Here is a 27,208-nt window from a genome sequence, read left to right on the forward strand (position 1 = left end):
ACACCTTCCCCTCGCGTAACCGACTCCCGTACCCCGTTTCTCTGGTCGAAAGACCTTGTTCTTATTCTGAGTTAGGTTTCCTGGTATTCCTTTCCCTCGATGGGATAAATATATTAGTGGCGACTCTGATCCATTTTTCGCGGTAGCGACAGCTGGCGACTCTGCTGGGGATGTTGATAGACCTGTTGCTGGTCCATCCTTAGTGAGTTGATCCTAGCCTGCGTTTGTTTGTTTATTTACTGGGTGTTTATTTGTTTTTATGTCTATACCTTGTATATATGTTTACATGTTTACTTTTCTTCTTGCATATCATGTTTATTTCTGTTTGCACATCATGCATATGGATTATATTCTGTGTTCCTTGGGGTCTTCTGTTCTGTTTTGCAGGTTGGGTGGGTTGTTCTATGAGGTAAAAGGCCCAATACCCAGGCCAGAGTTAACACATAGGATACCTAGGATAGAGTGGATAGTCATGACGCCAACAGAATGTCAGGTTCTGTTGATTGCGATCATGAGACCCACGACCAGCTGAGACTCGAATGGGATACCGTTGTTGGCATGTATTTGCAACAATGATGGTGTTTCAGGAGAGTTGCTAACGCTGGAGACCTCTTGACCCACCTTTACCTAGATTCACCTGTGAGCGGGGTGGGATATACATGACAGGTACTGTTGGTGACTATTCTATTCTATTGGTGACTATTGGTTCTCCTGGTATTCAAAAAGGTGTCGGACCTTTGATCTCATGACATTTGACCTACCGAGGCTTTATATCAGTTATTCAGAGGATTGTATAGTGGTTACTTGGATTATATGGACCTTGATCCCATGCTTTTGCATTGCATAACATCATTACTTTATCCACTTCATTTGTGGGGGATTCTAAAGTCTATTTTCCAAAAAAAGGAGGAAACAAAAAGGTAGAAAAGCAGAAAAGATGGAAAAGAAAAAAAGAAAAGATACTATATGCAAAAAAAAAAGAGAATAAAAGAGAAACAAAAGTTGATGAAAAGACTTTAGGATCCCTTAGAAATGAAACATGCATTCACACTATCATGCATTTCATGGTTCTATCAGAAGCTTATGGGGGCCCTTTGTATTCAGATTTTGACATCAACAACAAATTGACTTCTCACCGCTACGTGCTTGAAGATTAATGATGGAACAACTCCGTGAGGACTTAACTCAGATGAGGACAGAAATGGGGATTAACCTGAATCAGTGTATGGAGGCCATTCAAGCCCTTGCTTTTAGACATGAAGAGTTGCGACAGGTTCTTCCGAGGCCGAATGTAGATGTTAATCTCAACCCAGGAGAAGGTCTTGTAAATCAGAATGTTAGAAATACTGTTGAGATTCCAATTCCTGCTAAGGAGACTTCGCATCATGAGAATAATTCTGAACTTGAAGCCTTCAGGTTCCCGATTGACGAGTTTGACAAAAGGTTCCACCTCTTGGATGAAAGGTTGAAAGCCATGGAAGGTCGTGGCTCTATTGATTTAGACGCTGTTGGTTTGTGCCTAGTGCCTGGTATTAAGATTCCTGCTAAGTTCAAAGCTCCCAACTTCGAGAAGTACAAGGGTATCACGTGTCCGATAGCTCATGTCAAGGCATTTTGCAACAAAATGGCTCCTTATGCTGAGAATGACAAGTTGTTAATGCATTTCTTTCAAGATAGCCTCAGTGGTACATCTCTTGAGTGGTATAACCAACTCGAAAGAACCGATGTCCGAACTTGGAAAGAACTAGCAGAAGCCTTTGTCAAGCGTTACAAGCACAACAGTAACATGGCTCCGACCAGAATGCAACTCCAAGCTTTGACTCAGAAAACTGACGAATCGTTCAGAGAATATGCCCGAAGATGGAGAGAATTAGCTGCTAAAGTTCAACCTCCACTCTTAGAGAAAGAGCTCATGGATATGTTCAAGGATGTGATGGAAAGTCCGTACTACCAATGTTTGGCTGCATGTAAAGCCTCTGATTTTGCAGAATTAGTTCTCGTCGGAGAACGAATGGAGCATGGTATTAGGAATGGTAATGTCCAAGTTTTTGGTACTCCTTCTGAATTCCATAAGCAAATGAATGAAGAGACCAATGCAGTTTCTGATTATGAAGAGGAATCTCCTGATTATTCTCCTGATCATATCTCTTGTCATGAAGCAGTAGCAGTAACTCTTGTTCAGAATGACCCACAAATTTGTGTTGCAACTCTCAATCAGCCTCCCACTCAGTTTGTTCAACAGAAGCTTATCCCAAAGGATCAATCAGGTCAGTATGTGCCACAAAGGCGGAATTATCAACACAATCGTCACCCACAAGGTAGACAGAGGCATAGAAGGCCAAAAAGAGTGTACGATCCCATTCCTATGACTCGTGATAAGCTGCTTTCTCACTTGATCAATCTTTCCTTGGTAGAACCAAAGCAACCCAAGCAACCAAAGCCTGTTCATTTCCCGTATCATGTGGGATTTGACCCTAATGTTAGTTGCGACTACCATGCTGGGGCACCTGGTCATTCGATTGAAGACTGTCAGCCATTCAAAGACAAGGTTCAAGACCTGATTGATTCCAAGGCTATCACTTTCATACCCGAGGGCCAAGATTGAAGTTCTCCGTTGACTCAGTGGATCTTCTGAAGCAATAAGTCCATACGGAGTCAAGTCTCCTCAACAATGGCCATTCATTTGGTTCTCTACTGCATTTTCATTTGTAATCTTTCTTTGTTTGTTTAAGCATTGCTAGCATGTAAAATTTTGTTAATTTTTGAATGAAAATCATAATACATTGTTATGTTTGTCTTGAAGTAATCCATTCGTTTTCACTCAAAAAAAAAAGGTTTTTGGCATTACGATACCAACTTTACTTATATCTTGCTTAGGCAACGAGCGGAGGGAGAATGATGAAAGAAAAAATGCAAAATCCCTAATTGTGTGTTTTTGAATAAAACCCTACTGATGATGTACAGGCATTGTTTCAAATCCCCAAACACCGGAGATATAAGGGAGATAGACCCTCGTTAAACCCCTTTGAGCCTTGAAGTAGGAGTTTCCTTTCTGATCAGAAAAAACCTTTAAGTTTAACCCTGGGGCAGGGTAGTGTTCATTTAACTTGATCGAGTGTTCAAAACTCACCAAATGATATACATTCAAGGATACAACAATGGTTATCCTTCCAAAGGTTGAGGAAAATCAAAAATCGTGATGGTTATCCTTCATCTATCAAGATGACAAAAGATGACGATACCACAATGGTAATCCTTCATCAACCATGGAATGAGGCAGTCGAAATCACTTCCAATGAATCAAAGACAATGTGAGGTCACACGACTTGTTCAAAAAAAAAAAGAAGGCAAGCAAAAAAAAAATGAATGAAAAGAAAAATGATGAAAGAAAGATATAGCCATAAAAAGAAAAATAATGGTGAAAATAAAGCAAGAACAAAATCGTGTGACGATAAATCTAAAGAATAAAAGGTGAGCGACTGCCATGTCCGAAATATCTCATTGATTCCTCAACCATTTCAAAAAAATTCCTGGTGAGGGACGAGCACTCATGTTGAGTTAACTGAACTTAGGAGTGGAGAACATCACGAAGGGGGTGGGCACTAAATAATTTTGAGCCTAAAAATCCTTTGTTTCAAAAAACCACGAACCCGGCCAAGTTACAACCCTTAAAAGTCCTAATTGAAGTAGGGTTTATTTTGAAAACGCACTCCAATGAGATAGTGTTTACTGACTCTCAATGAAGCGTAACACATATATGTTGGTATCGTATGCTCGCTTTATCTTTCATTCACAAGAGGTTGCAACCTCATTGCATAAAAAGTTTTTTAAACTTCAAGACTAGCATAGGCTTTGCATTAGAATTATCATTCTTAGAATTAACATTCTTTTGCATACAAATCATTTGCTTAAACATCAAGGAAACTTCCATGATGAGAATCCATGAGGAGCTTGATCATGTCAAAGTAAAAGAGACTTGAGAACTCCGTGGAGCAAGAAGCTAACCATTTCAGAGGCGTGATATCAAGGGGTATGTTGCCTGAAGACTTCATTGAGCATAAACAATTGGTACTTCCGTTGATTGGTTACCCTGAGGAGAAAAGTTTGAATACTCAGCTGAGCCTGAACAGTTTGATATCCAAGTGATTGACTATCCTGAAAGAGGAAATCCGAAAGCTCCATTGAGCATGATAAATTTGCTTTCACAGTTTGTTTGACTTTAAAGGGAGTAAATTTGCGGATTCTAGAAAGAGGTACATAATCAGGGGCAATCACGACGAGGAATCTCTCTCGTGAGTTCAGCCTACCTGGGGCAATTAATTCGAGGTTTAACCTCTCAAATTCAACCAATCAGGGGCAATCAAGTCGAAGTGTGATCTCTCCAATCCACTTAATCTGGGGCAATCCAATCGAGGAATCTCTCTCAAAATCCAGTCAACCTGGGGCACAATCTTTTGGGAATCATCATTCACTTGTAATGTGACCATCACATAATGAAGAAGTATCATAATGATTCCCCAGCAAGTTACTCTCTCCCAAGCATAGGAGTTTATTTCTCCTGAGACTTTATTCCTCCCCAAGCATAGGAGTTTATTTCTCCTGATATTTTGTTCCATTTTTCAAGCATAGGAGTTTATTTCTCCTCGAGTTGTCCCAATCCTCTCAACAAGGGTTCCTCATCAATATTTCTCATTCCCAACATGGTGAATTGAGGGAATCTCCTCAAGCTAAAAATTCTTCGAGCTATGGCACATGGTGAGAAGTCAAAATTTTCTTCAAGTCAACAATCAGAAGTGTATCCCGCAAGTCAAAGTCCAATGTTTATTGGCACCCCCACAGAATTCTTAACACTAAGGGGATTCTCCCTGGTGTTTACCTCCCCCGAGGTCAAAGATGAAATTCAATGGGATACTCTCCGAAGGGACCCCAATGATTTTGCTTCTCTATCACACTATTGCCTTTATTTGGCGCCTTGCATATAGTAATCATTGCATTCACATTGCATCTACAAAAATGCGTAGCATTTCCATGAAAATGGAGCATTACGCTAAAGAAAAATTCCAACATGCATCAATGCATAAGCCAGTTTGTGTACGCTCCAAGGGCACAATATAATATATCCCCATAAGAAGTCTCATCTTCTCTCTCCAGTGTGGATTGAATACAAAGTCTTTCTTCATCAAGATCATTGTTTCATTGGTTATTTCCCATTTGCAGAGATCAATCATTTGGATAAACCATACTTTGTGTGTGGCAATTCAAGCGATTGTCACTTTTGTAGAATTACACCCGCCTTTGGCCTGAGGGATCCATGTAATTCTTATGCTTCGCAAGCGTCAATGTTTCCTTGCAAATACAGTGTTTGATAACATCTCCAATAAGAGTCTGGTCATTACTAGTCTTCTTGCAGTCAAGTCCAATGATTATTGGCATCCCTTTCAAGTCCCGTGGTTATGGGCATCCTTCGGTCAGGTCTAATATTGTTTAGTCCTCCCCGTTCAAGTCCGGTGGTTATCGGCATACCCTTTCAGATCTAATGAGATTCCAACCATCGAGTTGTGAGTCCCTTGTTTTCCGACCTAGAGTCGTGAGTTTCCGACTTTTTGTCGTGAAGATTCCAACCGTCGAGTTGTGAGTCCTTTGTTTTCCGACCTCGAGTCGTGAGTTTCTGACTTTTCGTCATGAAGATTCCAGACGTCGAGTTGTGAGTCCTTTGTTGTCCAACCGTTGATTTGAGAGTTCTGAGATTCCAACCGTTGAGTTGTGAGTTTTTGGGGTTTCCGACCTCGAGTCGTGAGTCTTTCAATCTTTGAGTTGTGAATTCTGAGTTTCCGACTTTTAGTCGTGAGTGTCCTAACCTTCGAGTTGTGGACGTTTGTCGTATACTCCCCAAAAAGTGTTCTGGCAAACTAATCTTTTGCACCTGCCTATTATAGGCATCACAAGGTTTTTCTTTCCTTCGAGGAAATCCCACGGGAATATTACAGTTACTTGCTGAAGCTTGTTAAGTGGAGGCATCCAAAAAGAAAAAAAGAAATGATACAAACATCCGCCACCTGGAGCGCAAATTTTCTGGTACTTTGGTATTTAATCTTCTTCTACCTCGAATGTTCGAAAGGCTAACGCCAATCTCACCTTCAGGTTTAAGACGATTAAATAGGGGCAGCTGTTGCACCCCAAAATTTGCCCACATATTTATTTTTAACTGGCTCAGGTTTTGCATTCATGTACATACTTCATTAGGTCATCTAACACTCATGCATTCATTTTTAATCAATAAATTTGGCACAGGATCAAAGATCTTGAAAAGATTAGAGTTGCATAATGGTTTCAGATTTCTACAACAAATGCAGTCTAATTCTTTTGATTCATCTGCTTCCTTCTGTGAATAATAAAGTGTGGAAATAGGGTGTGAAGTGTGGTTATCAAGGACTCATTCCTCATCTAAAACAACAAAGTGCTTGGCACTTAATCAGAGTATTTCCATGCATTCCTTGACCTAGGGTTTATTTCCCTATTTGGATTTTTGTCAGCGTTGGGTTTGTTATTCGAGTGTCAAAGAGAAATTGATTTGGTTGGTTAGAATTCAAGAAGCTGTACAAAAGTCTACATATAAAAAGTGTCCAAAGTCTTTTGTTTTGACAATTATCTTGGTGCATTCACACCATGATCTTGAGATTCTATGCAAGACATCTACAAAGAAAATGAAGACTTCAAATTCAAGTTAGCAGGAGAATTCTCTTCAAAGGTTCGAAGTGTTCCATTCAAACAATTTCCTTTCAAGAACTCTACAATTTATCAAAATACAATGTCCATCACTTTCCAAACATTCGTTCAAAAATCCATATTCCTGTCACACAATTCATATTACATTCATTCAAATAAGATTACAAAAATCCAATTACAAAGAAAAATTACGCCGAAAAATACAACACTTTCTAAAACCTATCCTTCTCTTTCTCCATTTCTTCAAAGCTGTATCATTGGTGCCATATTGATAGGCGTTTCGTATTGTTCGAGCAATGGTGCATTTCACTTTGATAGACCTTGCTCCAAACTTGATGCCAACCTGCATAAAGCCAAGCAAATATCAGTCCAAACTTCTTTCAATCATCCTGTAAAACCAAAACAACCATATGCATCAAACCCACCTGTTGACAATAGTAATATCCAATTTCTAACATTCACTCATATTCATTCATTTCACACAAAATCCACTAGTCAGCATCATATTTTCATATACATTCAGCTATACTATACCAATTCCATGCCAATACTAACCTACTGATGCAAAGTTAACAAGTCCTAATAGAAAAATCCTTAGCTTACAACCTACAAGTCATACAACACAGTCCAGAACAGAGCACAAGTAGAGCATAAACACTGAGTGAAGAATTTGAGGCATTCTAGTTCAGAGATAGCCATGAATATACCTGCATAATGCTCTCCCGGCTCTCGAGAACACATATCGGGTTTACTCATTAATGTGGAGTCAGGATCAGAGAAAAGCTGCTGCAAGACCCGGGACAAAACGGAATCAGTTGAGATAAATCCATAACACAAGTCAACTCGGTTCATAATCGCGGCAGGTGTAATTCATCAAGTTTTCCTTCTGAATCCGATCATCCTAACTCACTTCATAAAACAGGCCCTGCAATATGAAACCAAGTCAGAAATTACACTTTTTCAAGGCAGAAAATTAGAATAAAGACTTCCTAAACACTTAACCACCTTAACCTTTAACTATCCTTCTAACTAACCTAGCCACTCTCTAACTGTCAATAACAGAAATTCAGCCCTTCAAAACTAACTCATTTTCACCATGTAACTAACTAAACAGAATTGTAATAACCAGCCCCCAACTGAATTCCAACAACCTCTAACCGCTTTATAACAGAATTAAAAACTAACCTTCTAACCGTTTCTAACCGATTCTACAACTGAAAATAACAGAAAGAAAATCAGAACTGAACTAACCTTCAGCTTCTATTAATCAGAATCACCATCATTCAGAACCTCCTCTCCATTCTCTCTACACACACCTTCATAACCATCATCATCATCTTCTTCTCTCGACACTTTCTTCCAATCCTCACTCTCTGCAACTTCATCATCTTCTCCACACTCTTCAATCCATCACCATCCTCCACCCACTCCAGAATCCACTTCCATTCTCTCCGCTTCAATCACCTTCTCTTAATCTTCATCACACTTTCATCAACCACCTTCAATCTTCACACTCTTCCATTCTCCATACTGTCTCTCTGCTCCTTCATCATCCTCGCACTCTTCAATCACGAGCAACAAATTTCATCGCTTCCATATGTTCGTCATCTGCAACAACAAAGCGATGCGAGGCAAGACTCAGAAACGCAGAAATCAAAAAGAAGAAGAAGATAGAAGAAGGAGAATTGCAAGGAGTTGAAGGATTCGCATTGTAACCTGAGTGTAACTTGCTCGTTGTTTGGGCGTTCATCTTGCACGAATCTCTTCATTTCGCGATTGGTATTCACTCAGGTAAGTAGTCACGAATCTCAATATATCCATGAATATCTCTTATTTTTTGTTGTCTTGAAGTATCTTGGCTCTATCTTCGTCGTAATCTGAGCTCGACTCATGACGCGAATCGGAGTTCATATTTGGGGTTTAGTGTGGTTAGATTAAGGAGGTGTGGTTGTGGTTTAGGGTGGCGCCGTTAAGGTTTTTTGATCGGAGCCGGAGATCGAGATTCTCGGCGCCGTTTTGTGCATTTGAGAGGGAAGAAGACGAAGCCTGAGAAGCTGATGCGTCACCCCTAAACGAAACCCTATCCCCCTTTTCTTGTTTTTATTATTAATTATCAATTGATGTTTTCTTTTATTTGAAAATGAATTCTGCACAATAATAAAATTTGGATAAATCCCTTGGGCCTTCATACACCGAATTGCTGATACACCCCCTCTGAGGCCATAACATTTTTGACAAACCTGAAAACTCTACAAAAATCACTTTGGGCCTCTCTGTTTAGGCCCTGCGCCCAGGATTACTCATGCATCACCATTTTCAGTTCACACCCCTGAGCCCATATTTTCTTTTATTAGAATTTAGAATTGTTGACTTAGTTTTTTACTAGATTTTAGATAATAAAAAGCACATAAAATCATAATTTTCTCATTAGATTTTTAGGTGATAACAATAGTTAGAATCATAATTTTTGTTAGATTTTTAGGAAATAAAAATGACATAGAAAGTAATAAAAATATTAGCTTCTTAATTAGGTTTTAGGCTAGTTTAATTTTGGCTTTTAATTGATTTCTCCTCAAATAAAACTCATAAAAATAGTAGTATTTTTAGACTAATTTTAGTACTAATGTTTGAATTGCTTCTTTTATTCTTTTGTATCATTTCCATGCTATTTGTTGTATAATTGTTGTGTGATTTTGTTGCTTAGTTTTTGGCCATAATTTTGGCCTATTTTGTTAATACCATTTTAATGCTCCCTTTAGAATTTCGTCACCATGTTAGACTTAGATTAGAATTAGGATAACAATTAGGCTAGAAAATAGGTTAGTCCCCCCTTGTTCATTATTTTTCTTTTTCAACTTTAAAACACTAATAAAATAAAGATGCGAATCACATTAAGAAAGTGATAGAGAAATGAGTGGGATTCATTCCCTAATCTGTTTCTCAATCACTTAGTGGCATAGAAATGAGTGGGATTCATTCCCTAATCTGTTTCTCGGTCACTACTTAATGGGAGAGAAATGAGTGGGATTCATTCCCTAATCTGTTTCTCAAACATTAGTTAATGGGATAGAAATGAGTGGGATTCATTCCCTAATCTGTTTCTTGAACATTATATAATGGGATAGAAGTGAGTGGGATTCATTCCCTAATCTGCTTCTCGATCATTATACATTTTATGTGATTCTAATCGCAAATAAATCTCCCTTAAAAAATACCCAACCAAAAACATTTAAAACACTTAATAAAGGCTCAAATTAAAACAAAGTGACGAAGTGGTGCGAAACCTTGTATTGGGTTTTGTTCATCATGTAGTTACATAAAAAAACACAAACCCAAGTTCACTCTTTTGCCTTGTCAGGCGCTTAAGAACATGTTGAGTCCATTCCAAAAATAGGCGTATAAGTCTCCAAAGGTCGAGCATCGTGGATTGTGACCTTAACCTCTGTTCAACTAAAAAACACAAAACAAATGGAAACTATGGAGCCGAACTACGGTCGTTCTGATTCCTGAAAAGGATACGTAGGCATTGGGTCGCGGGGCCTAAGCGAACACACTTGTAAATAATTCCTTCTTTTCCCCGTATTTCTTTTGCATTCATTCGCATTTAGGTTTTAGACATTAGACACCCTTTAGATAGAAACAAACATAGGTGGATACCATCGAGTACGATGGGCGTGAGGGGTGCTAACACCTTCCCCTCGCGTAACCGACTCCCGTACCCCGTTTCTCTGGTCGAAAGACCTTGTTCTTATTCTGAGTTAGGTTTCCTGGTATTCCTTTCCCTCGATGGGATAAATATATTAGTGGCGACTCTGATCCATTTTTCGCGGTAGCGACAGCTGGCGACTCTGCTGGGGATGTTGATAGACCTGTTGCTGGTCCATCCTTAGTGAGTTGATCCTAGCCTGCGTTTGTTTGTTTATTTACTGGGTGTTTATTTGTTTTTATGTCTATACCTTGTATATATGTTTACATGTTTACTTTTCTTCTTGCATATCATGTTTATTTCTGTTTGCACATCATGCATATGGATTATATTCTGTGTTCCTTGGGGTCTTCTGTTCTGTTCTGTTTTGATGATTGATTTGTTTTGAATGATGCATGATACATGTACATACTTGTTGGTGATAACTATATTGAGTTATGTGAGACGATGTTGTTCATCGGATCGGTAATGTTGTAAGTATGACATATGTGTGCATTCATTCATACGCATTTTGGTGATGGATCCCGGTGATGTTGTGGATCAAATGGTGGGCATAATTCCCATTGTGTGGAATTTGTGCTGGTTGGGCTGTATCTTGGTGAGGAATAGATCAGTCGGATGGGTTTAGCCCATGTTTGGTACCACATGCATAAGAGTCTGAATGGTCTTTGTATAAATTGTGACATGTCAGGATGAAATCCGGTGTTATGATTGTGTTGTGTTATTGGTGCATACTATTGACTTGTGCTTGTGATTAGTACGAATTGGTAAATCTGAATATGCTAAGTAGGGTGGATAATTGTTTATGAATTCTATATCTGACGATTTATAATGCTATTTAATTTATGATGTAGTCTCACCCTTACTTTGATGATTACAGATTGAAGTAGCGGCTTAAGCGATCGGTGAGGATGGCTTGTAAAGTCATGTCTTTAGTTTTAATAAATAGGTGTCGGTGTCATGCTCTGAGACTTGTAACACTAGGGAACGCTTGATTGAGAGTTGTTTATACTCTATTATTTCATTTTGATTGTTTTGATAATATATTATTTTGAAACTAAGGCATGTGACCTTATGAATTGTATTTTATGTGGTTTTAAGAATTATCCAAAGTTTGTTTAATTTCCGCTGTGATAAACATGAATTTTATTCCAATCAAATGTTGTTTCTCAGTAGCGAATGACCATGAATGTAGAATTTTATTTTAAATAAATTGTGACGCCCTTTTTATTCATGTTAAACTCTGATTTTGTGCTACGTTTTTCGGGGTATTTAGAAGGGTGTTACAATAGTGGTATCAGAGCAGGTCGGTCAGTTCGACCAGTGTCGTCTAACGATATTTATTCCTCTGTACGCGATAAGTGTGTGAAACACTGTCGGTACTTGAAGTGTTTCTGATCTGTTGCTTGCAGGAATTGAGTTGAAGCTAAGTGGGGGAGAAGCCTGCTTCTCGGATGTGTTTGGTGGTGAGATATTAGACCATTGTGCCGTTGATGGCTATAGCGTAAGTGTAGTAGAAGCTTCGTTGCTTCGCGAGTTTGAAGGTAATATGGATTTAAAGTTCTGGTTGTTTAACGCGTTGGGACGTTTTGGAAAATGAAATATTGCCATAAGATGGAATTCAGTAGATTATTGTTTAAGTAGCCTTGCAGAGAGATAGACGTAGGAACCACGATTAAGTGACAGATTGCTGTAGATTTTAGTGTGGAACTGTTTGGTGTTTAAAAGCATGTATTTGGATGTATGTTGGTGATCTCTATATGCAATTTCGTATTTGGTGGTATGAGTATTGATTGGAATGCATAAAAGTTGAAAAAAAATTTAGGATTTTCTGCTACAGGACCTGCAGGAACCGGTTCCCAAGTGGGGAGGAACCGAGTTCTGGTACAAAAATCAGAGAAGTGGAAATCCTGGGCTGTAGGAACCGGTTTCCATATAGGGAGGAACCGGGTTCCCCTGTTACTTTTGAAAAATATTTTAATTTTGGAAAAGTTGCAGGAGTTGTTGGAGCTGTTGGGATCTTTTGGACCGCGAATGCAAGATGGAAAGAATACTATTAATGTTAGTAATGATGGTTCATACTTCAAAATGGTTGTCGGCTATCTATTGACAAATTGAGGAACTGATCACCCTTAATCTTTTGTTGATAGTAGACGGGATCGTATTGGATGTTATAGAATGGTATTGCTATCTTAATTGTGCATAAAGTGAAGAATATGAATGAAACTTGGTTGAAGCTTGTGAACCATATAAGTTAACAGAAACCCTAGTAAGGATGATGAAGTAAGATGAATGATCATAGTTGCGAAGACTATTAGTTTTCTTGAAGCCGTTAGTGTCGAAGATTTGACCATGTCAGTTAAGCAAATGAGTTTAGCTGTGAACGATGGAGTTGTAGTATTTATGTTATGTTCTTTGATGGGAGTGAAAGGAAGAGCTAAGAGTGGTGAATTACCTGTGGTGTGTGAATTTCCGGAAGTTTTTCCAAAAGATGTTAGTGAGTTACCACCTGAAAGAGAAGTGGAATTTGCTATAGATTTGATTATTGGAACTAGTCTTGTGTCGATGGCACCGTACCGCATGTCGGCATCGGAATTAGCTGAGTTGAAGAAACAGTTGGAAGAATTATTGGAAAGAAATTTGTCCGTCCGAGTGTTTCACCGTGGGGTGCTCCGGTGTTGTTAGTTAATAAGAAAGAAGGTTCGATTAGACTGTGCGTTGATTATAGGCAGTTGAAAGAGGTGACGATCAAGAATCGGTATCCTTTACCAAGGATTGATGATTTGATGGATCAGCTAGTTGGAGCTTGCGTGTTCAGCAAGATTGAACTGAGGTCTGGATATCACCAAATTCGTGTGAAGGCGGAAGATATTCAGAAGACTGCATTCAGGACAAGGTATGGACATTATGAATATGCTGTTATGCCATTTGGTGTTACTAATGCACCTGGTGTTTTCATGGAGTATATGAATAGGATATTTCATCCGTATCTTGACAAGTTTGTAGTGGTGTTCATTGATGATATTCTGATTTGCTCAAAGAGTGATGAAGAACATGCGGAACATCTGAGGATTGTATTGGTAATATTGAAGGAAGGGAAACTCTATGTGAAGTTATCAAAGTGTGATTTCTGGTTGGAGGAAGTCAATTTTCTCGGTCATGTGATTTCGAGGAATGGCATTGTTGTAGATCCTACAAAGATAGAAGCGGTATCTCAGTGGGAGACGCCGAAGAATGTTTCAGAGATTCGTAGTTTCCTTGGTCTTGCAGGTATTTATAGGAAATTCATTAAGGGATTTTCGAAGGTGGCATTGCCAATGACTAAGTTAACAAGGAAAGGACAAGTGTCCGTGTGGAATTCTGAATGTGAGAAAGGTTTTCAAGAATTGAAAAAGAGATTAACAAGTGCTTCGATCTTAATTTTGCCAAATCCGGCGGAGTCTTTTAATTTGTATTGTGACGCTTCACTGATGGGTTGAGGAGGTGTGTTAATGCAAGATAAGCAAGTAGTGGCTTATGCTTCGAGACCATTGAAGGTTCGTGAAAGGAATTATCTGACCCATGATTTGGAGTTGGCGGTAGTGGTATTCGTTTTGAAGATATGGAGACACTATCTTTATGGTTCTCGATTCGAGGTATTCAGTGATCATAAGAGCCTGAAATATCTCTTCGATCAGAAAGAGGTTAATATGAGGCAGAGAAGGTGGTTAGAATTCCTAAAGGATTATGATTTTGGTTTGGATTACCATCCTGATAAGGCGAACGTTGTTGTAGACACGTTAAGTAGGAAAGCTTTGCATGTGTCTATGTTGATGGTGTGTGGATTAGAGTTGGTCGAACAATTTAGAGACTTGAGTCTAGTTTGTGAGAACACTCTTAATGGTGTTAAGTTGGGTATGCTGAAGTTGACTAATGGTATTCTTGATGAGATTAGAAACAGACAGAAATCTGATGTTGGTTTAGTTGATAAATTCACATTAATTAACCAAGGTCAAGGAGGAGAATTCCTAATTGATGAGAATAGTGTTATGAGATTTGATGATAGAGTGTGTGTTCCGGACATTGCTGAAATTAAGAAAAGTATTCTGGAAGGAGGATCAACAGGTGGAAATGTTACCCGGGAACTTGAGAGCTGGATGAAGGACTCTTACCCGAAACTTTTCATCTAAGGTATGTTTTCGAGGACGAAAACTCTTTTAGTGGGGGAGAGTTGTAACACCCGTATTTTCAATTATTAAATAATTCGAATTTTAATTATTTATTTAATTAGAATTTGGAATTATTATTAATTTTGAGAATTAAAGGAAAATAAATACATAAAAGGAAAAGTGACTATTTGGATGTAAGGAGTAAAGTGAGGGTGTGAGGAGTAAAATTCTCTAAGTATAATCCTAATATTCCTATTATTATTATTATTGGGGGAAAATAAGAGAAAGAGGAATAGAGAAAGAATTGGAAGAAACATTCATCGTGAGAAGAGAAGAGGAGCAAGGAGGAGGAAAACCCCAAAAGCTCAAGGGGAATCCAGAACCTAATTCCAGGTAAGGGGTGATTACTTTAATTATATGGTATTATGATTTTGATGATGATAGGATTGAATTAAGGGATTAGAATCTCTATTTGGGATGTTAGGTTTTGTGAAATACCAACACTGACATGCATGATTTGATGAATTGACTGCAATTGATGATGTAGTATTGTTACATGGTGTTATGGTATGTTGTTTGTGCATGAGAATCATGTATTTGGAGTATTTTGATGTTACTGGTGATCAATTTCGTAATGGTATGTGTTTGGGATGCATAAAAGCCTTAAAAATCATGTTTTTCAGCTACTGGGTTCGTGGGAACCGGTTCCCATGTGGGAGGCACCGAGTTCCACTGTTTTAAAATGTTAAAAGTAGCATTTTTTGGTCCAGGAACCGGTTCCCACATGGGGAGGAACCGGGTTCCAGTATAAATTCCAGCAGCACACTTTGAAAACTATTCTAACTTCAAACAGCTCTAATTTTCAAACCGTAAGTCCGTTTTAGACGCCGTTTTGGGCGTTGTTCCTTAAATTGAATGATCTACCATATGAAATAAAGAAAACAACAATAACTAGATTTTATTTTGAAAAGTATCGTTTTCTCCAAATGTGGTTTATTCTTGTATTGTATAATTGATGAGGTACAACGATTTGTTGTTTGTATAATTGAATATATGCAAAGATGTGTGTTGTGATAATATGATTGCTTCCGCTTGTTATGCAAATAGATGTTATTCGTGGTAGATATGGTTATCATGTGTTTTGATGAATGTTTTATCTGTTATGATGTCGTGGTTGTAACCGGTGATTGTTTTGATCGTATGATGATGATTGATTTGTTTTGAATGATGCATGATACATGTACATACTTGTTGGTGATAACTATATTGAGTTATGTGAGACGATGTTGTTCATCGGATCGGTAATGTTGTAAGTATGACATATGTGTGCATTCATTCATACGCATTTTGGTGATGGATCCCGGTGATGTTGTGGATCAAATGGTGGGCATAATTCCCATTGTGTGGAATTTGTGCTGGTTGGGCTGTATCTTGGTGAGGAATAGATCAGTCGGATGGGTTTAGCCCATGTTTGGTACCACATGCATAAGAGTCTGCACGGTCTTTGTATAAATTGTGACATGTCAGGATGAAATCCGGTGTTATGATTGTGTTGTGTTATTGGTGCATACTATTGACTTGTGCTTGTGATTAGTATGAATTGGTAAATCTGAATATGCTAAGTAAGGTGGATAATTGCTTATGAATTCTATATCTGACGATTTATAATGCTATTTAATTTATGATGTAGTCTCACCCTTACTTTGATGATTTCAGATTGAAGTAGCGGCTTAAGCGATCGGTGAGGATGGCTTGTAAAGTCATGTCTTTAGTTTTAATAAATAGGTGTCGGTGTCATGCTCTGAGACTTGTAACATTGGGGAACGCTTGATTGAGAGTTGTTTATACTCTATTATTTCATTTTGATTATTTGGATAATAAATTCTTTTGAAACTAAGGCATGTGACCTTATGAATAGTATTTTATGTGGTTTTAAGAATTATCCAAAGTTTGTTTAATTTCCGCTTTGATAAACAAGAATTTTATTCCAATCAAATATTGTTTCTCAGTAGAGAATGACCATGAATGTAGAATTTTATTTTAAATAAATTGTGACGCCCTTTTTATTCATGTTAAACTCCGATTTTGCACTACGTTTTTCGGGGTATTTAGAAGGGTGTTACATATACCATCAGTATCTGTAAAGTGATAATCTATTCACATCAGGGAGTTATTGCGGTGTAGATTAAGTTTGTAATCTAGTTTGGAGCACTTTGGTTGAAGTTCATCATACCATCCTTTAATTTGTATCAGATTCAATTCTCCGATCGGAGTAAGGTTCTATTTAATCGCTTTATTTATTTATCTTATTACTCTTACCATAGTCTACACGTTTTGTAGACTTTAAATGCTCTTACCATAATCTACACGTTTTATAGACTTTAAATGCTCTTACCATAGTCTACACGTTTTATAAACTTTAAATGCTCTTACCATAGTTTACACGTTTTATAGACTTGTACCTTTTACTTTCCGCTCTTACCATAGCCTACACGTTTTATAGGCTCGCATTTATTTCCATGTCTAGCTAAATTTATAAGGATTAGAATGTAAGGATCATATTACGATAGTGTTCCAATGTTTTATTAATAGAAAAACTACAGAGGATGTTTTAACTTTTAATACTCGTTGACTGTATTTAATGTTTATGGGTAAGATCGAAAGCCGTCCATACTTAAGATCAAACTAGGTTAGTTCTTAACCAAACGGAAAGAGCGAAAGCCATTCGTTTGGTTAACTAGAGTTTTTTAACATATTTTTAGAAAATTTTTTCGAAACTATTTTCGGACGCGTTTGTGGGTTTGAAATCCGATTTTTGGCTAAACACCAAAAATCTCTTTGAGTTAAATTTCTCAAGTTAAAATCACTTTTCTACTAAGATAAGTAATTGATTTCTTAAAAATAGGTTTACTGCTTTAACGCAATGCGCACTTTTCATTACATGACAAATGAAGAGATAGACTTAAAGGGTAAACTCGGTTCTTAGTACGTGAAAGCGACAAGTTCCCGTTAAATCATTCCTTTCTATAAGTAGGAAATATTGCCTCAGAAGTAGCTCTATACATGTATAACTGGAACATTGTCTGATTCACGTGATTTACATTCGATCCTGTTTGTCTTTATCTGTTTAATTTAACTTACTTTTATTTCCTTGTACTACACTCATTCCCTTATATTAATATGCCTTAGATAAACACCTTAACAATTAAGTCGATAGAATGACGATTGGTCTCTGTGGTTCGATAATCTTATATATTACTTCAATAGGTTGTGCACTTGCAGTTTATATTTAGACTATACGTAAACAACCCATCATGTTTTTGGATTGTTTTAGAGACTAATGATGCTGGTTTCAGGGGAAGGATTATTAGTTCAAGAAGGCGAGAGGATTAGAAGTTTGGAGCCTGAAACCTCTGAGACTGAGTGGCGGAAGTCTCGAGATATTTTGAATTCATTTTGATTGATACTGCTAACAAAACCTGCTTTCAGATTCCTATGATGAATATCACGCAATGGCGAGGTAAGCAATTTGTCTGAAGTTAACTTCACTGCTAAATTTATGACTCGAAATAAATAGAAATATCATCGGTTATGATGTTTCGATCTTATTGATTCATTTGTCAAGGGTAGAACTCTTACTTTATTTTAATTAATCAAGGAAAATTAATGGCACAAACCATTGTATTTAGGAGTCTGTAGCTTATGTTTTGTTCTCAATATCATTATTAACCAACTATATGAAGGATAGAAAAACACTTAGAAAGGGGGGGTTTGAATAAGTGTGACTTTAAAAACTCTTCAGATAAAAACAATTGCACAATGATTTTTATCCTGGTTCGTTGTTAACGAAACTACTCCAGTCCACCCCCCTTAGAGTGATTTACCTCACCTGAGGATTTAATCCACTAATCAACCTTGATTACAATGGTTTTCCACTTAGATACCTTCTAAGTCTTCTAGAGTATTCTGATCACACCTTGATCACTCTAGGAACCTTTTACAAATTAATGTAAACAAATTCTTACAAGAGTATTACAATGCTTTTTAATAAGCTATAATCACAACTGTGATATTTCTCCTAAGTTCTAAGCTTAAATCTCACTAAGATATTACAACAGCAATGAAGTGAGGTTGAAGATGAAGTTTGAGAGCTTTTGAATTTGACATCGTTTCTGTATTTTGCGCAAGAGTGTTGTATTCAGCTTCTCATCAAAACTTCTATTTGTAGCCGTTTTGAGAAGATGACCGTTGGGAGCATTTAATGCGTTGCGTGATCCGTACAACATTGCATTTAATGTTTCACTCTTTTGTCAACTACCTCGAGCCTTGCTTTTCATGCTTTAACTGACTTTGCCTTTAATAGCTTCTAACATTCCTTTTGTCAGTCAGCGTAGCCTGCCATCTTGTACTTACTTTTGATCTGATCTTTGTGGATACAATGTTTGAATTAATCAGAGTCAAACAGCTTGGTGCAGAGCATCTTCTTGTCTTCTGACTTTGAAGTGCTTCAAGCGTGATACCATAAGAACTTAAGTGCTTCTGCTTATGATCTCAAGTTCTTCTGATGCTTCAATAGACCATGTTCTGATTCTGCTTGACCATCTTCTGATGTCTTGCGAGAGCATGTTCTGATGTTGCATACTGAACCTTCTGAGTCAGTGCTTCTTAGCGCTGAATTATGCATACTCATCATATATTTCCTAAAATGGAAAATGCATAGGATTAGAGTACCACATTGTCTTATACAAAATTCATATACATTGTTATCATCAAAACTAAGAATATTGATCAGAACAAATCTTGTTCTAACAATCTCCCCCTTTTTGATGATGACAAAAACATATATAATTGATATGAATTTGCAATTAGAATATCAGATGACCAAAGACAATTACACAGTTATAGCATCAGCATATAAACAAAGTGTGTGAATATGTCTCCCCCTGAGATTTACAATCTCCCCCCTGAGATTAACATTCTCCCCCTGAAATAAATACTGGAAGAATTTATAACTAAAAGACTTCCCTGAGTATTTTCCATTTCAGTTGAGACGTTCACATTTTCCTAGAACTTCAGAACATTCAGAGCTTCTGCTTCTTGCTTCCATAGGACACCTTCAGAGCTTTGAATTTCTTCTTGAATCATTGCATGCTTGATTGTATCAGAACATTCTTGAATGTACTAGAGCATCATCAGAGCATCTTTACATCCTGAAATGTTTCAGAACAAACTAGATGACAAAAGTCAGAGCATGAATGAATCAGAACATATAAGGGATAAGAATGTGTTAGAGCATATTATGCCACGAGAATATCAGAACATTCTTCCTTCTTGCTTCTGATCTTGAAGCTTCATAGTACTAAGCTTGCTTCAATTCCAAGAACATGCTTCTTTATAGAATTGCTTTTCCCCATGTATTTGCTTCTCATGTTGAGCTTTTTTAGAATATCTTCAATCCTGCAAAAAATATCAAAGACATAGAACTTGCAATTATTGTTAGGAATGTTGAGACTTACTCCCAGCAACTGATATAATAAATCAAATCAATTATCACGTTTTCTCCCCCTTTTTGTCATAACATCAAAAAGCAAATGGAAGATTCAGATGAAAAAACAAACAATATGAGAGAAGATAATGTTTCATTGATTCATCAAAACATATCAGAAGATACAAAAGAGAGAAGCAGATGCACGAAATAGATGCAAGAAACAAGAAACAACTAAGACCAAAAGACTACGACTAGCCTAGCCTAGAGAAGATCTTAGCCAGAAGGTTTTGAATCTCAGAAGTACTTTCAGTCTGCGTCTTCATGAATGAGCGAAACTCATTGTGAGTATCTTCATGCTTATCCAAACAAGAAGCTAGATCGTCTTGGTTCTTTTGAAGAGCCTTCATGGTGTTCACTAGGAGAGAGGATTCAGCAAAAGAAGATTCACAGCCATCATTCAGAGGAATAGCATGCTATACAGCAACATCTAACATGAGAACATCATCTTGATTTTTCTGAACATGAGTTTCTCAGCAGGATGATTCTCAGCACTTTGTTTCTCAGCATCAGCTTCTGACATAGAAGCATCTTCAGCATAATCTGGAGCAGGGATATCAGAATCTCTATTCTCAAGAGCCTGAAGAATCTCAGCCAGATTCCTTGGAGGAGTGGGAGCAACAACTTCTGATGGATATTCAACAGCTGGATATACCATATCTGGTGCTTTCTTTGAGGGGTTCTCCCTTAGCCAGTTGAATAAAGACTGAAAGTCTCAAGTCAGAATAAGAAATTGAGGCTTCCACACAACCATTGTTAGGCATGGTTCATCTTCCAGCTCATCTACAAATTTCTTCTCCTCAAGAGATCTCTAATTTCTGATTGGATGATAGTACTTACCATCATCAAGCTCCAAGCAGTAACCAGAAGATCCAGATGCCTCAGCAACACATCTCTTCTGGATGTTCATAGCATCAATCTGAAAATCCTTCTTAAAGATTCTCCAAAAGTTTCGAGTAGCAGCATGATCCAACTTGGAGTCATGAGCAGCTCTCAAAGTTTCCATCCTTGTTCTGAACTTAAGCATGAAAAGGTCAAAACAGACATCAATAGATGGTTCAGGAGGGTTAAAGGTGAATCGATAATCAGGGTACAGAAGGCAGTAGGGTTTGGATTTTCTGGAAGGTAAAGAATGGGTTAGAGAAGGTGTAGAATCTGTGGTGAAAGAGGATGAAGATGAAATTTCAGAAGGTGTTGGGGGAATGGCATTTAGTGGTTCAGGGTTCAGAATATGGGTAGAAGGAGGTGGTTGGAAACTGTTTGGTATGGTGAAAGAATTTTGGGGTTCAGAAGGAGGAGGCTTTTTCTGAGAAGAACAAGCAGCAGCATCTTCACGAAAAGCTTTCTTGATGCGCTTATCACGATATTCATCAGATTGTACCTTGAGAGGATCATAGAGAGGCTTCTGCTTCTTAGCTGGCTTAGGTCCTGCTTCTGAGGCCTTTCTCTTTAATCTCTTTTCTTTCTTCTTCTATTCTTTCTTCTTCAACTCAGCCAGAGATGGAAGAATTCTTCCTCGAATCCACGCAGGATCAATAGAAGATTGAGCTTTGACACAAGACTTCAAATAACGCTTAACAGATTTGTCAAGCTCTTCTTTGAACAATTTAGAGAAGCTCTCAACAGAGGTTCTTCTAGTCAGAATATCTGGAAATATTCTTGGAATAGAAGTTACCTTCTCAATCAGAAGCATCCTTTGTAGATCAAAAGCATTCAGAATGTGTCCTTGAATGATAGTTAAGAACTTGGGCGTACCAACAGCTTTCAGAAGATCCAACAAGTCACTTTCTATCAGAATGTCTAAGATCATTCTGGCAAGAGGAATGGTGTTCTTCTTGAAATCTGGATACTTCTTGCGTTCTTCATCTCTTGATTCTTCAATATTTGTCTTCAAATGTTGAAATAGAATGTTTGAGAGATTAACCTTAGTACCTTTTCCAATGCAGAAAAGTACATACTTCTGATCCTGATTTTTATACATTGAGGCAAGAGATTGCTTTCCATGGTAAAGAGATCCCAGAATAATCTCAGCCCAAACTCTGTAGGTAGGCTTCAACGAAGTAGTTTGATGAGATGCAGATCCAGAAGAAGTAGACAATTCTTTATCAACTTTTTCCCAATCAACTCTACCAGGAAGAGCACCTGTGATTCCTTCAGAGTCATCAAGACTATAAAGTTTCCTTATCATCTTCTCAGTTACAACCACTTCATGCCCTAATACGAAGGAGATGATAGTAGTTGGAGTAACTGTTACATGAGTCCAGAAATCCATCGCCAAGAGGGGATAAACTGGTTCAATCAATCTTTCAAAGTAAGTTGACCAGCCTTGTAAGAGCATTGCAGCCTTGGTTTTGAAATCATGTTCCAACAAATTGTCAAAATCCACCATAGTTTCACAAAGAACTTCCAGTTCCTCATTAGGAATAGAACAAGTCTTCAGGGGATGATAACCATATTTGTGTTGAACAAGATGTGTTGGAGACGTTTTTTGTTGTGTACTTGAGGATGAAAACATGAATTCACTCTGAGATTCGGTTTAGAAACTAGGGTTTATGCAACAATGAAAAGGAGGGATGAATGGAAGAGACAATGAATGAAGAAAGAGAATGTAAAGAAATGAATTGTTATGAAGATGAGTTTATATAGAGACGGATTTGAAATTAAATGAAATATGCGTTTGAATGAACATGATTACAGAAAAAACATAGAATCAAATGCATTTAATGAGAAATGACGTTATGAGAGATAACGTAATATTTGAAATGATTTGCACAGTTACCTAGGGCGGCGTCTCCTCAAGTGTACGCGTGCTTGTCCTAATAGAGTGAACACGTGTTCAACATCTGGAAAGCTGGTGACAGCTGTTTTGCTTTAAAAGAGATTTTGAATCAACTTAGATAATGAAACGTTAGTAATAACAGAATCAGAACTTCTAATTGATCAACATCAGAACTTCTTATAAGAAGATAAATCAAAATCATTTCAGAACTAATCCATACGTCAGAACTTCTCATCTTCTCATTCTGGGCATAAATCCATACTGATATTCTTTAGAATGAACTTAAACCTATATTCAGCAAGGGGTTTTGTAAAGATATCAGCCCATTGATGGTCTGTATCAACAAAGTTCAAAGATAGAACACCTTTCTGAACATAGTCCCTAATGAAATGATGTTTGATCTCAATATGTTTAGCTTTGGAATGCAAGATTGGATTCTTAGATAAACATATAGCAAAAATATTATCACAGAAGATAGGAATGTTACTCTCATATATCTGATAATCTTCTAGCTGACTCTTCATCCAGAGCATCTGTGTACTACACCCAGCAGCAGCATCATATTCTGCTTCTGTAGTAGAGAGGGCAATGGTAGCTTGCTTCTTACTGTACCAGGAGATCAGATGACTTCCAAGAAATTGACAACTTCCAGAAGTACTCTTTCTTTCAATTCTATCTCCAGCGTAATCAGCATCATAGTATCCAACTAAGTCGTACTCTTTAGATCTTCTGTAGACTAAACCAACATTATTAGTACCTTTCAGATACCTCAGAATTCTCTTAACAGCTGTTAAGTAAGATTCTCTAGGATCTAATTGGAATCTTGCACACAGAAAAACACTGGATAAAATATCAGGTCTAGAAGCAGTGAGATATAGAAGAGATCCAATCATACCTCTGTACAACTTCTGATCTACCTTCTTACTTACCTCATCCTTACCTAAGACACACGTTGGATGCATAGGAGTCTTTGCTTCTTTGCTTTCAGAAAGATTAAACTTCTTCGTAAGTTATTTCACATACTTGGTTTGGTGAACATACGTTCCTTCTGATGTTTGATTGATCTGGATCCCAAGAAAATACTTGAGTTCTCCCATCATGCTCGTCTCAAACTCAGCCTGCATGGACTTAGCAAACTCCTTCCCAAGTGTAGCATTAGATGTCCCAAATATAATATCATCAACATAAATTTGGAAAATTAAAAGATCCTTTTTAAAGGTTTTACAAAAGAGAGTAGTATCCACTTTTCCTCTAGTGAAACCATTATCCAGAAGGAAAGAACTTAATCTTTCATACCAAGCTCTAGGAGCTTGCTTCAAACCGTATAATGATTTCTTTAGTTTGAAAACATGATTTGGAGACTTAGAGTCTTCAAAACCAGGAGGTCGGTGGACATAGACTTCCTCATCTATATAACCATTAAAGAAGCCACTCTTAACATCCATCTGATATAGAGTGATGTTGTGTTGAGTGGCAAAAGAAATCAATAAGCGAATAGATTCTAACCTGGCCACTGGTGCAAAGGTTTCTGTATAGTCAATACCTTCTTGCTGACTATAGCCCTGAGCCACCAGTCTGGCTTTGTTTCTTACAACTTCTCCTTTTTTGCTTAGCTTGTTTCTGAAGACCCACTTTGTACCAATGATGTTAAATCCTTTTGGTCTAGGAACAAGATCCCACACATCATTCCTTGTAAACTGATTTAGTTCTTCTTGCATTGAAATTATCCAGTTTGCATCTTCTAAAGCTTGATCAACAGAAGTTGGCTCGATAAGAGAAACAAGACCTAATTGACATTCTGCATTGTTCTTAAGGAATGCTCTTGTTCTTATAGGATCATCCTTCTTTCCAAGAATGACATCTTTTGAGTGAGCAGAGGTGAGTCTAGAAGATATTCTGACTGTTGGCTCTTCAGAAATTCTGAGATTCTCTAAAGAAGCAGCAACTTGATATTCTGATCCTTTGCTTCTAGGTTCTTCAGCTTCTGATACTTTTCTTCTTGGTTCTTCAGCTTCTGAAATTGAGATATCTATATCAGCAAAATTCTCAAACTGCTTTGGCTTTTCAAGACCAAGCTTATCATCAAATCTGATATTGATTGATTCTTCAACAATGAATGTTTCAGTATTGTATACTCTGTAGCCTTTAGAGCGTTCAGAATATCCAAGAAGGAAACACTTCTGTGCCTTAGAATCAAACTTACCTAAATGATCTTTAGTATTCAGAATAAAACAAACACATTTAGAAGGATGAAAATATGAAATGTTGGGCTTTCTGTTCTTCCACAATTCTTAAGGAGTCTTATTAAGAATAGGTCTTATAGAGATTCTATTCTGAATATAACATGCAGTGTTTATTGCTTCTGCCCAGAAATGCTTAGCCATATTGGTTTCATTGATCATGATTTTGGCCATTTCTTGTAGAGTCCTATTGTAACACCCCATATTTTCTAATTTTAATTTAATTGGAAATTAAATTATTATTTAGAGATAATTTAGTATTTGGTTGAATTATATGGAAAATGATGAATTATTGGCATTGGGCCTAGAGTGGTGATTAGCAGGAGAGGGGGTGTTGACTAAGCAAGCCCATTATAATATTTTATTTTATTTTTCATAAAATAAAGGAATTGGGAAAAGAGGAGAGGAAAGGAGACAGACTCTGAGAAAGGGAGAACACGTGAAGTGAGAAGAGCCAAAGGGGAAGAAGATCTTCGAAGATTCGACTCTGAGGTAAGGGGGGATTCTTCGGGTTAGTATTCCTTATGTGATTATAGGTAGTATGATTTGATTAGGATTGTTGTCTAGTTCAATCGTACGTGTCGGGTTTGGGACTTTGTTAGGTTTTGATGAATTGGTATGAATTACATGATTCTGTTGATGCTCATGTTATGTGTTGTTAATACTTGTATAAAATTTGTCTGAATTATGTGTTTATATGAAAACTGATGTTATATGTGTCGTATGTTCTATGTACCTGAAATTGGGGAAAAGGGAATAGGGAAATGCTGTCAAAATAGTGAATTTTGCTGTGCAGGTACGTAGGAACCGGTTCCCGTATGGGACGAACCGGTTCCCCCTTGTAAAAACAGAGAAATATGGATTCTGGGTAGCTGGGAACCGGTTCCCATGTAGGGACAACCCGGTTCCCCATAGTAAAAATCCGAGGCGTGATTCTGGAGACTGTCAGGAACCGGTTCCCACGTAGGGACAACCCGGTTCCTGCAGCATTTTTCTAAAAATGTTTTATCTTTGAAAACTCATAACTTTTGATCTGAGTATCCGATTTACGTGCCGTTTTGGGCGTTGCGAAGCTAATGAGATGCTTTAACTGATGAATTGATAAATGGGCAGTAGCCGACTTTACTTTAAGAACTCAAATTAATTATTGATGATTGAAACATGGTATACGTATATGTGCTTATTCATATGACTATTGATGCATGTATTTATGTTGGTGATGGGATTATAATATCCAATGAATGATGTTGGTGTATAACATGTCGTAAATGATACATGCTGTGTGACTTACTGTTGAGTTGTCTTATATAATTAATACGTGGTGTGTAATGATGATAGATGTACGAAGTATGATGATGATGATTGGTGATTGTGAATATTAATATATTGTTAATATTAATATGTTGGCTATGGTGGCAATTAACATTAATATGATGTGTATGTTAATTGTGATGATGTGATGTATGGATGTGAATGATTGAATGATGCTTATACATGTACATACTTGTTGTGACCTTATTGGTAAGAGGTGATAAGCGATGTTAAGCATCGGAATGATGATGATGTATAAAGATGTAAGTATGTGTCATGTGTGCATTATTCATAAATCATTTGCATTGGAAGGCTAATTCCCATTGTGCGGAGATTAGCGGGAAGTCATCGTGTGCCCATGTGGGGTGTGAGCGATGAGGCAGTAGTCGTGTGCCCATGTGGGGTGTGAGCGACTAGAGGGCAGTATCAAAGAGAGAAGTCCTGTGATATGATTCACGAATTTTGGTACCACATGCATAGTGTCAGTCGAATCATATGCATTGGTTATGACATGATTGGATGAGATCCAGTGTTATGCCTTGGTGTGTTTTTACATGGTTGATGTATTAAGAAGATGTTGTTAATATGACTTGATCCTTGATGAAATTGATGAGTTGTGGGCCGATGGCCAATATTGTTGGATGATGCTTGCTTGTTGTAATAATTCCGATTATATGTATGATTGAGTGGATGATAATTACTATGAGATTTTATTGCTTATGATTGCATAATGCTTATTAATTCGAATGAAAC

This window comes from Vicia villosa, linkage group LG2, assembly GCF_029867415.1.
Source record: "Vicia villosa cultivar HV-30 ecotype Madison, WI linkage group LG2, Vvil1.0, whole genome shotgun sequence".
In the NCBI taxonomy this organism is placed as follows: domain Eukaryota; kingdom Viridiplantae; phylum Streptophyta; class Magnoliopsida; order Fabales; family Fabaceae; genus Vicia; species Vicia villosa.